Source organism: Capsicum annuum, chromosome 11 (genome assembly GCF_002878395.1).
Source record: "Capsicum annuum cultivar UCD-10X-F1 chromosome 11, UCD10Xv1.1, whole genome shotgun sequence".
Lineage (NCBI taxonomy): Eukaryota > Viridiplantae > Streptophyta > Magnoliopsida > Solanales > Solanaceae > Capsicum > Capsicum annuum.
Window position 1 is genome coordinate 33,912,468 of NC_061121.1, and position 9,814 is coordinate 33,922,281.

At 34.5% G+C, this 9,814-nt stretch overlaps 1 non-coding gene across 1 annotated transcript; it reads left to right on the forward strand.

Moving 5' to 3' along the window:
- The first annotated feature begins 6,037 nt into the window (after positions 1-6,037).
- LOC124889104 lies at positions 6,038-6,143 on the forward strand. The gene has a single exon (XR_007047720.1). It is a non-coding gene; the product is annotated as a small nucleolar RNA R71 (small nucleolar RNA).
- Positions 6,144-9,814: the final 3,671 nt, after the last annotated feature.

The following is a 9,814-nucleotide window of genomic DNA, read 5'->3' on the forward strand; positions in this document are numbered from 1 at the left end:
TATGGACCTACTCAACCTAACTCTTTAGCTTCCAAAGTTTGTCTCCACACTTCCCACCTAGCATAAACTATGCATGTGTCTATCATCCATCAGTACTATGTCATTCACAAATAACATATACCAAAACACTTCATCTTGAATGGACCATGCCAACTTATCCATCACCATGACAAAGAGAAATGGACCAAGGGATAATCTCTGATGCAACCTTATTTCCACTGAGAAGTGCTTTGAGTCTCCCTCTACTATTTTAAGCCATGTTTTATCTCCCTCAGACATATCCCTTATTATCCTAATGAAAAACACTAGTACACCTCTTGCCTTCGGGCATCTCCAGAGTACTTTCCTCAGAACTTTGTCATAGCCATTCTCAAGGTCAATCCCTTAGGTGACCTTCAAAATTGCCACTCGAGACCAGTAGCACCTCTCTAGATGCTTTATTAATATGACTAGTTGTCTTAGCCCACATGCTATCCACATCTCTATTACTCATCTAGGACCACATTATCATCAACTTTTACCCTAATTTTGGGATAGAGAAGAGGTCAAACTACCCTATTTAGTTCTTAGTCACACATAAAGGTTCATTTTCTCCTCTCTATCTGTTAATTTCCAAGTCCATCACTAACAACCTATGTTGGGTAGTAAGAGTATCACTTAGAATCTCCTTGCAGTCTTACAAAAGCCTTTATTGTTGTTTGCATCCAAATATACATGCAAGTGCAAGCGGCCATACAAGTAATAAAAGAGTTGTTGTGAGTTGAATATCGGTCCCACAGGGACTCGTGATTGGCAAATGATCAAATTTTAGTAATACTATAAAATCAAACAAGTGCTAATTGTAACCACAGAAAGTTGGAGTTTCGTGATTTCTAATAGTAGTAATAGAAATATATCATAAGTAAAAGCGTTATAATCAATAATTAGGAGAATTCCTGGGTCAAGGCATCCTGAACAATCATGCGAAGCTATACAATCTCGTTGGTTAAGGTATTTATCTTGGTTGTTGATTCATAGGGTTAATATCATGATTCTGGTCTTTTGAGTCTTTAATAGTCTATTTAAACTAGCCTCACAACTACATCATTGAGCAGGGATGTGAGAACTAATTTAAACACATTAATATTTCTTCTTGTATTTGAATCAAACAGGGCAAATTAGGTATATTCTTATCCCAACCACGAATTAAATCTTGACTTATGAAATATGAGAACCAATTCACTATATTCTTCTTTTTAATCTACTTTTAATCCTTTCGAGATCACAGAAGCAATATAAATTTATTCTAAAGGTTGTGAATCTTTAAAATAGTAAGCGCAAGAATGCAAGGACAAGCAAATACGATAATTAACATTAGCCAACTTGAATATAAGCTAAGTAATCATGTTCACAGCCTCAACCCTAGAAAGGGGTTTTAAGCCATTCATAATTTAATTAAAAATTACAAAATTAATGTAGTTCGTACAAGTATTAAGTAATGGAAAAGAAGAATAAAAATCCTATTTGAAGCCTCTCTCGTGTATTCTTCAGTCCTAAGTTGTTCAAGAATATTAGAATTGAAGCTAAGTGTCCTATTTATAGTGTAGCGTAATTTGTACCCAAAGAAATCAAAGTTTGTTCCACTTTGAAATCGCGGAGCCTAAGCTCCGTGCCACCTTGATAAATTATAGCACAACCTCCATGGTGCATTGATATCTCGAAAGGCTATTACTTGGCCAACTAAACTCACTCTAACTTCTTTTTTTTCTATTCCTTAACTCTGTGGCACCTTAATATCACACTAAGAAACTCTCCCAAACTTGATATTTAATGTTGTTCTATGTCTTTGATTGCATCACAACTCAATCTTGATGAGTTTTTGGCTTTAATCTTCACATTCTTCAGCTTGAGGAGTTTCACATATGCACTTTTATAACCGTTGTTCACATCAAACTTGCTCCTTGTTTCTTCACCTATTATGGCTCATGTGCAACTTCATTTATCACCTAAATCAGCTTCAACACTCCTACAATAGCTCATCATAAGCATTAGAACATATAGTGCACAAAACTCATCAAAACTATACAAGAACAAACATAGCTTAGGCTGGTTTAACTAGTTATCTCATCTAACCTTTCATTGGCCATTTTGACTCTCTTGTACTGATTCAGTTGAACTATAAGCCACTAAACATGAGGCCTATCACACAAGTAGACAAAGATTACTAGATATGCACATAATCATACTAATTTATCCTTAAAAGTAACCTTAAACACAGGTAGAAATTAAAAAATAAGTGTATAAATGCACCTATCATCACCGTACCACCCCACACTTAAAGACTTGTTCATCCTCAACATACTATTTGCATTCATGTTCATCAAAGGAGACTCTAACATAACTAATTAAAACAAGTCACTTAAGCTAGAAGTGTAATTACTAACACAGATGGTAAATTTTACAACAAACATGTCACCTTATCAACTTTAAACAAATGAATGGCTACTTAAAACCTCCTATCCTCAAGAATTGACTTTACAAAATTAGCAAACACGTGCACATTACTCAACTAAGAGATCATATACATCACATATCCTTCATTAAACATGCTCCCTCACTATACGAGTCACGCATAATCACTCTCAAATGTATAATTTATCACAAGAATGAGTGTAAGAATAAATTACGCTCACTCTCACAAGGAATTCACATGCAACATAAGATGAACCATAAATTGATCTTAGTGTAGTACTCCACTAATATCAGAATATCAAAGCTTAAGATCAAGTAGGACTTTATGGGCTTATAATGTAGGCTAAGGAACGGGTAGGAATAATTCTGCCAGTGATAGTGACTAACATTCCCAAGCACTTTAATACATCACACTTTCATTAAGCTTATCTTCAACCAACCTATTTTTCACCACTTTTGTCTTCACAACTTTCTTTTTATTTTGTGATATCTCCTTAAGCTAACTTACACATCTTTACTAGGGAGTATTTGTTATCAATACATGATTCACTTCTTTTGATCGATTTTCTTTTCATTACATTATCCCCACCAACAACACATAAATTTTTTGAACGCACCCATAGTTATTACTGTGGGGATTCAACTTCACTTCTTCTTTCTGCAGTTTTACACTCTTTAATATCTTAATTTTTTCAACTATAGAACTTAAGAGTTTTGGATCAAAATAAGATTAATTGAAAGAAAAGGAATAAGCGACATATGAGGCTACCCAACAATAGACTAAAGACTCAACAGGGCTGACTAAGATTATGCATTATGGGAGGATAAAGTAAGGGATAAAACATGGCTATCAAAGAAGTACCTATATCATCTCCTAAATTGCACATTTTTTATTTCACATTGTAGGCACACCGAGAAAGTTGTCGACATCAATATGCAATATGGAATATAAAATAATCCTCACAAACATGGCACATGTTCAACTCAAAAAGGATCCCCAAAGAATTGAAAGAATTTATTTTGATCTAAAACCACATAAGAGTCAAGTAACTGATCTTAGGTGTCTCAAAAATAGAAATTCAATTCCATAACAAACTTTTCACTTCACAATTCTTACATCATATAGTCATGTATCCTAAAAAAGCACCTATTATCTAACTAGTGAAAGAGTTCTAATTATTAAATCTTAATGACAAATTTTCCCTCAAGACGGTCTTCATCCATTCATCATCGGAAAAAGTCCCTAAACTATGACTAAAATTTTTAAAATTTACTCCCAAGAAAAAAATACTGGGTTCAAAGGGCTCCTCCTAAAAAAAATCAAAAAGAAAAATTGACAGGTAGTGTGCTTCTATTAAACGGACCAAACAACACAAACTGAAGATAAACAAAGATAATTTTTTTTTATAATTTTTTTTATTTAGTCAAAAACCTTAACCAAATCAAAATATTTCCACCTCAGACTTAAAATCCTACTTTGTCTCCAAAGTGTAAGTCAGATTAAGAACAAGGATTAAAAATTCTTCCTGTGTTCTCTAGCCTAACTAATACCATGTCATTTTCATAGATTTCCATTATGAGGGGTCCCCTTGGTCGAGGGACCCCATAGTTATGCTTTCATCATTCTCCTTACCTTAGATTTTGGATACTCAGACTTTCCCTAATCTGTAAGCAAACAAACTAAAATAAAAATAAAAGTGACACTATATAAATAACTACTCTGTTAAAATTTGGGTTGCCTCCCAAGTAACGCCCGATTTAATGTCGTAACATGACTCATATCGCAACTTTCTTCTCTTTTTTATTCTACCAACAATACCTTCAGATTTTGTTATTTTGTTATTTTTCCACTTTTCTCACCTCATACAGAATCATCTGCAAGCTTTACAAGCTCAGGCTTATTCATCAATTTAGGTAACACCATGAAAGAGTTTGAATCAGTAATAGAAAGTTTTCACTCCTCTACCCCACGCTTATCCACTTCTACAGTAGTGATCATGCATAGATCACTGTAATATGAGGATGTGTTGAGTACTTTGTACACTCTAAAGATCACTTGTCCATCATTCAGTCTCATTTTTAGTGTGCCCCCTCTAACATCAATCAAATCTCTACAGGTAGCCAAATATGGACATCCCAATATGATTGGTACCCTATCATCTACCTAATAGTCAATAATAATAAAGTCAGTAGGAATAATGAACTTACCAACCCTTATGAGAACATCTTTAATAATTGTTTTCAAGACCAATCTAGTTTTGTCCGCCATCTGTAACATAATAGATGCGGCCTCAGATTTTCTAAACCCAATATATTAGACACGAAAAGGGGAATAAAGTTGATGTTTGCCCTAAAATCTCTCAAAGGTTGAACAACATCACTTTCAACAATTTATATAGGGAGGGTGAAATTCCCAGGTTCCTAGCGCTCTTTGGGCATCTTGCTCATCTCTACGGAATTGCACTATTTTATAAGTGCTACAATATTAATATCACCAAGAATCCTTTTGTTCCATATCCTTAAGGTACTTAGAATACTTGGGCATTCCCAACAACCATCTAACAAAGAAAGGTTAATGTGAAGTTTTCTAAATGTGTCAAAGCTGTTTTTAAACAAGCACTATCTTCATCTTTTTAAGTTTTTTAGGAAATGATGGTGGTGGTCTGGTCTGAGATTTCCCAATTGTCTTTTCATTCGGATACTTAGACTTGCCTTTTTTTCAGTTTCTTTGATTTTAAATTGTTTTTCTACCTGCTTAGGTGTGATCAACTCTGCTTGCTCCTCATGATTATTCTGTAGAGATGCATCAATCAAATCTCTATTATTTCTCAAGGTGATCGTAATAACTTGATTTGGATTTTTCTTTGTATCACTAGGCTAATACCTTAAGGTCTTTTGTTTTGTGCCTGATCTAACTAGCCCAACTGTGTCTGTAAATTCTATTGAGCCAATTGCTAATTTTCCATCTCTGTAACCATTTTTTCTTGGTCGGCTATAATATTTTTCAAAATCTCTTCTATATTGATGGCATGAATGTTGTTCTGAATACCCTATTGTTGTTAAAACTGATGAGGTTGGACTTGATTATTGCCCCAAGAGTAGTTGGTCTCACTCTTCCATTTACGGTTGTAGGTATTATCATAGTTCTGATTCACTTTTTATGTATTGCCCATAAAATTAACTAACTTTGAATTTTTCCCACATAAATATGCAGAGTGCCCGCTGCTACCACAACTCTCACACCAAGTATGTACCTACTGAACTAAATTAACCTGTGCATGAGGTTGGTGTATGGGGTTAAGCCACACTTACCTTATTGAACTAGTTATCATCTGATTTTAAAAGAGGCCAACTGTGCAACCAATGTTGTGATATTATCTACCTCGATCATACCCATTGTCTTCTTCACCATACTTTTGGATATATCACCTGCCACTCTAGATTACCTTGTGCAATATGATTGAGAAGAGTATACTGCTCATTATCGGTTATCTCCAAAACTTGACCACCTGCCACTGAATCAAGCAAAATCTTTTTGTTATGGTCAAGACTTTCAACAAAAGTATGAATTGATACCTCATTTATTTGTTGGTGATGTGGGCAATCTTTAAGAAGAGACTTGAATCTTTCCATGTATGATAGAAATTTTTACCTGGATTATGCTTGAAATTTAAGATCTCACTCCTCAAGAAATAATTGAATGAGAAACTTATTTTCCAAGTCATCCCAAATTGTGATTGAATTTGAGTGTTTCACCTTTAAATATTTCTTTGCTTCTCCCAAGAGTGAGATCACATAATCTATGGAGACTTTTGTGGGAATGAGTGTGTCACTTATCTCTAAAAAATTCTGAAGATGAACTTATGAATCCTCATGTGGCAGGCCTCTGAATTGCTCATTTGTGTGCAATAATTGCACTATGTTTTGTTTAAGCTCAAATTTTTCTCTTTTATCTGGTTTGCGGATACTGGAGGTTACATTGGTTGTGAGTGAAATTGCTACTTTACACTATCCCAGGGGCTAATTCTTCATCACCCATTATTGTAGGGATGGTCTCGTCTTGTTGAACTACTGGGATTGGATAGAGAAGTACTACTTCTCTCCATAATTAGTGCAGGTGTCGCTTAGGTTTGGGATGTGGTTCAACCAATTTTCATTACCTTGACAACTTGCTTAAGATTAAAAAATGTACCTACAAATTCAGTAGCTAAGAACAAGTTGTCAGCACTTATCAAATGGAATAGTAAAACTAAAAATTAGAAGGTTGCTAATTTTTCTAGTCCCTGACAATGACGCCGTAAACTTGTTGCATCCAAACGCACACGTAAGTGTACGTGATCGTGCAAGTAATAAAGTGGTTCTTACAAGTCGATTATCAATCCAGTAGGGACTTTTGATTCGCATACAATCCAATTTCAGTAATACTATATAATTAAACAAATGCTTGTTGTAACCACAGAAAGTTGGAGTTTTGTGATTTCTAAAAGTAACAATTGAAATATATTATAACCAATAATTAGAAGGATTTCGGTTCAAGGCATCTTGAACAATTATGCAAAGCTATACAATCTCGTTGGTTAAGGTATTTATCTTGGTTGTTGATTTACAGGGTTAATATCATGATTATGGTCTTTCGATCATCTAATCGTCTATTTAAACGAGCCTAAAAACTACATTGTTAATCGAAGATATGGAAACTAATTTAAATATATTTATATTTCTTCCCATATTTGAACCAAATGGGGCATATTAGGTATATTTCTATCCCAATAGTGAATCAAATCTCGACTTATGAAAGATGAGAGTCCATTTCATAAATTCTTCATTCTAATCTAATGTTACTCCTTCCGGGATCATAAGAGAAATATAAATTTATTATAAAGGTCATGAATCTTTAAATTAGTAAGCTCTTGCAAGAACATCAAATACGATAATTAACATTAACCAACTTAAACATAAACTAAGCAAACATATCTGCAGTAATTTAATTCACAATTACAAAATTAATGTAATTCATAAAAGAAATAAGTAATGAAAAAGAGAATAATAAAAATCCTATTTGAAACCTCCCTCATGTATTTTTTTAGTCCTAAGTTGTCCAAGAATGGTTAAAATTGAGACTACGTGTCCTATTTATAGTGTAGGATAATTTGCACCCGAAAAATATAATGTCCACGCCACTTTGAAATTGTGGATACTAAGCTCCGTTCCACCTTGATAAAATGGAGCACAACCTCTGTGGCACACTGATATCTCGGAAGGCTACTACTTGCCCAACTAAAGTCATTCCAAGTTCTTTCTTTTTCTATTTCTTGAGTCTGTGGCAACTTAATATCACAGTAAACTTACTATTTATCCAAACTTGATCTTTAATGTCGTGCTATGAATTTGATTACATCACATATCAGTCTTGATGAGTTTTTGACTTCAATCTTCACATTCTTCAGCTTGAGGAGTTTCATATGCGCACTTTCATATTCATTGTTCATGTCAAGCTTGCTCCTTGTTTATTCACCCATTGTGGCTCATGTGTGGCTTCATTTATCACTTGGATCAGATTCAATAGACTCCTACAATAGCTTATCACAAGCATTAGTCCATCTAATACACAAAACTTACTAAAACTACACAAGAAAAAGCATAGCTTAGGCTGATTTAACTAATTATCTCACCTAACCTTCCCTTGGCCATTTTGACTCTTGTATTGATTAAATTAAACTATAAACCACCTAAACATAAGGCTTAGCACACAACTACACAAAAATCAATAGATATGCACACAATCACACTAAGTTATCCTCAATACTAAGCTTAAACCTGGGTAGAAGTTGGCAAATAAGTGTATAAATGCACCTATCATCAATTGCCCTTCATCAAGAGTAAGTAGTCTATCTAACTATTAGCCACCTCTTTGCATAAGGTAACCAAGTAGTCAACCTTCTTTGGGAAGCACAATCTATCTATCACCAACTCAAAAGCTTTAGCAAAATCCAGGAGTAAGGTTCCACCAGCGTTTCTATCCCCAAAACCAAAGCCTCCATAGACACTATCGAAACCACTAAAAGTTGCCCAATGTGCCCACTAAAATCTCCCCCAATGAGTACCCTCTAGGTGTGTGGTATACCCCTCACCACCTCATCTAAATCATCCCAAAAATGATTCTTGACCCCCTCGTCCAAGCCTACTTGTGGCACATGAGAACTAAAAATGCTTAAAGTAAGCCCTCCAATGACTAGCTTGAAGGCTCTAGTATTTTATTTTATTTTATTTTTAATTTTGTTTTCTTTTCTTTAGTCGGTAGTTGGGATTTGATTGAAACTTTGGCATGAACTTACGAACACACACTTTTGGTCAATTTGATTCGTCTCTTTTCATACTAATAGTAGAATAGTATTGTTCATGTAGTTCATCTTTTCATTCCTGTTATTTCTTATACTTGATTAGTCCTATTTTGTTGTAATTACTGTTAAATTTGTTTTGACATCTTTTTGTTAAGTCGAGAATTTATCGAAAATAACTCATTTACCCTTTTAGATAGGTATAAGATCTACGTACAATATTCTTCATATCTTACTTGTAGTCTACTTGCAGATTATATTGGATAGTGTCACACCTCTTTTTTAACTCCCAAAAAGAATTGAATTTTAAGGTTTGAAAGGGATTTTATTATTAAAGTGACAAATTGAAGATTTGTTTCGAAAAAGGATTATTTTTACATTCAAAACTCAGAGTCGCCACTTGGCATAATCCAGTGTGCCAAGTCACCTTTGGAAAATCCTTTTCAAAATGATTTTGACTCTTTTAAACTGATCCAGGAATAGAGATTCTGGTTAAGAAATTCTGTTGACCGAGGGGAAGGTGTTAGGCACCCCTCGATCTCGTGGTTCGATCATGGTCACTTGGTGGAGCATATCGGCTAATTTTGACACTATGAATATATAAACCACACAAAAGTATGCAAAAACAATCAATCAACAATCCAAAATTTAGCGTCCAGTCAAATTATACAACAAAAACAAGAAATGCGAAAATATAAACCTACGCTAACCTACACTAGTCCTAAACTATGCTCCAATGTTTTACTCGATGCCTCGGACCTTGATCATGAACGTCCTCCGCCAACCTAATACGTTAGGAAATTCTCCGATGAATAAATACAATGAGCCGCGGGGCATTCCCCGGCTAAATGAATACATTCAATGAAATACGATAAAACTAAAAAACATTCAACACACACATTTAAACATTCGACGCATTCAACAACGCATCACTCCTAAATTTTGCCTACCCGAACCTAGACATTTTTGCCTATCCAATTCAACCTATCATGATACTATCGAATTCACAATTAGACGCCAACTAA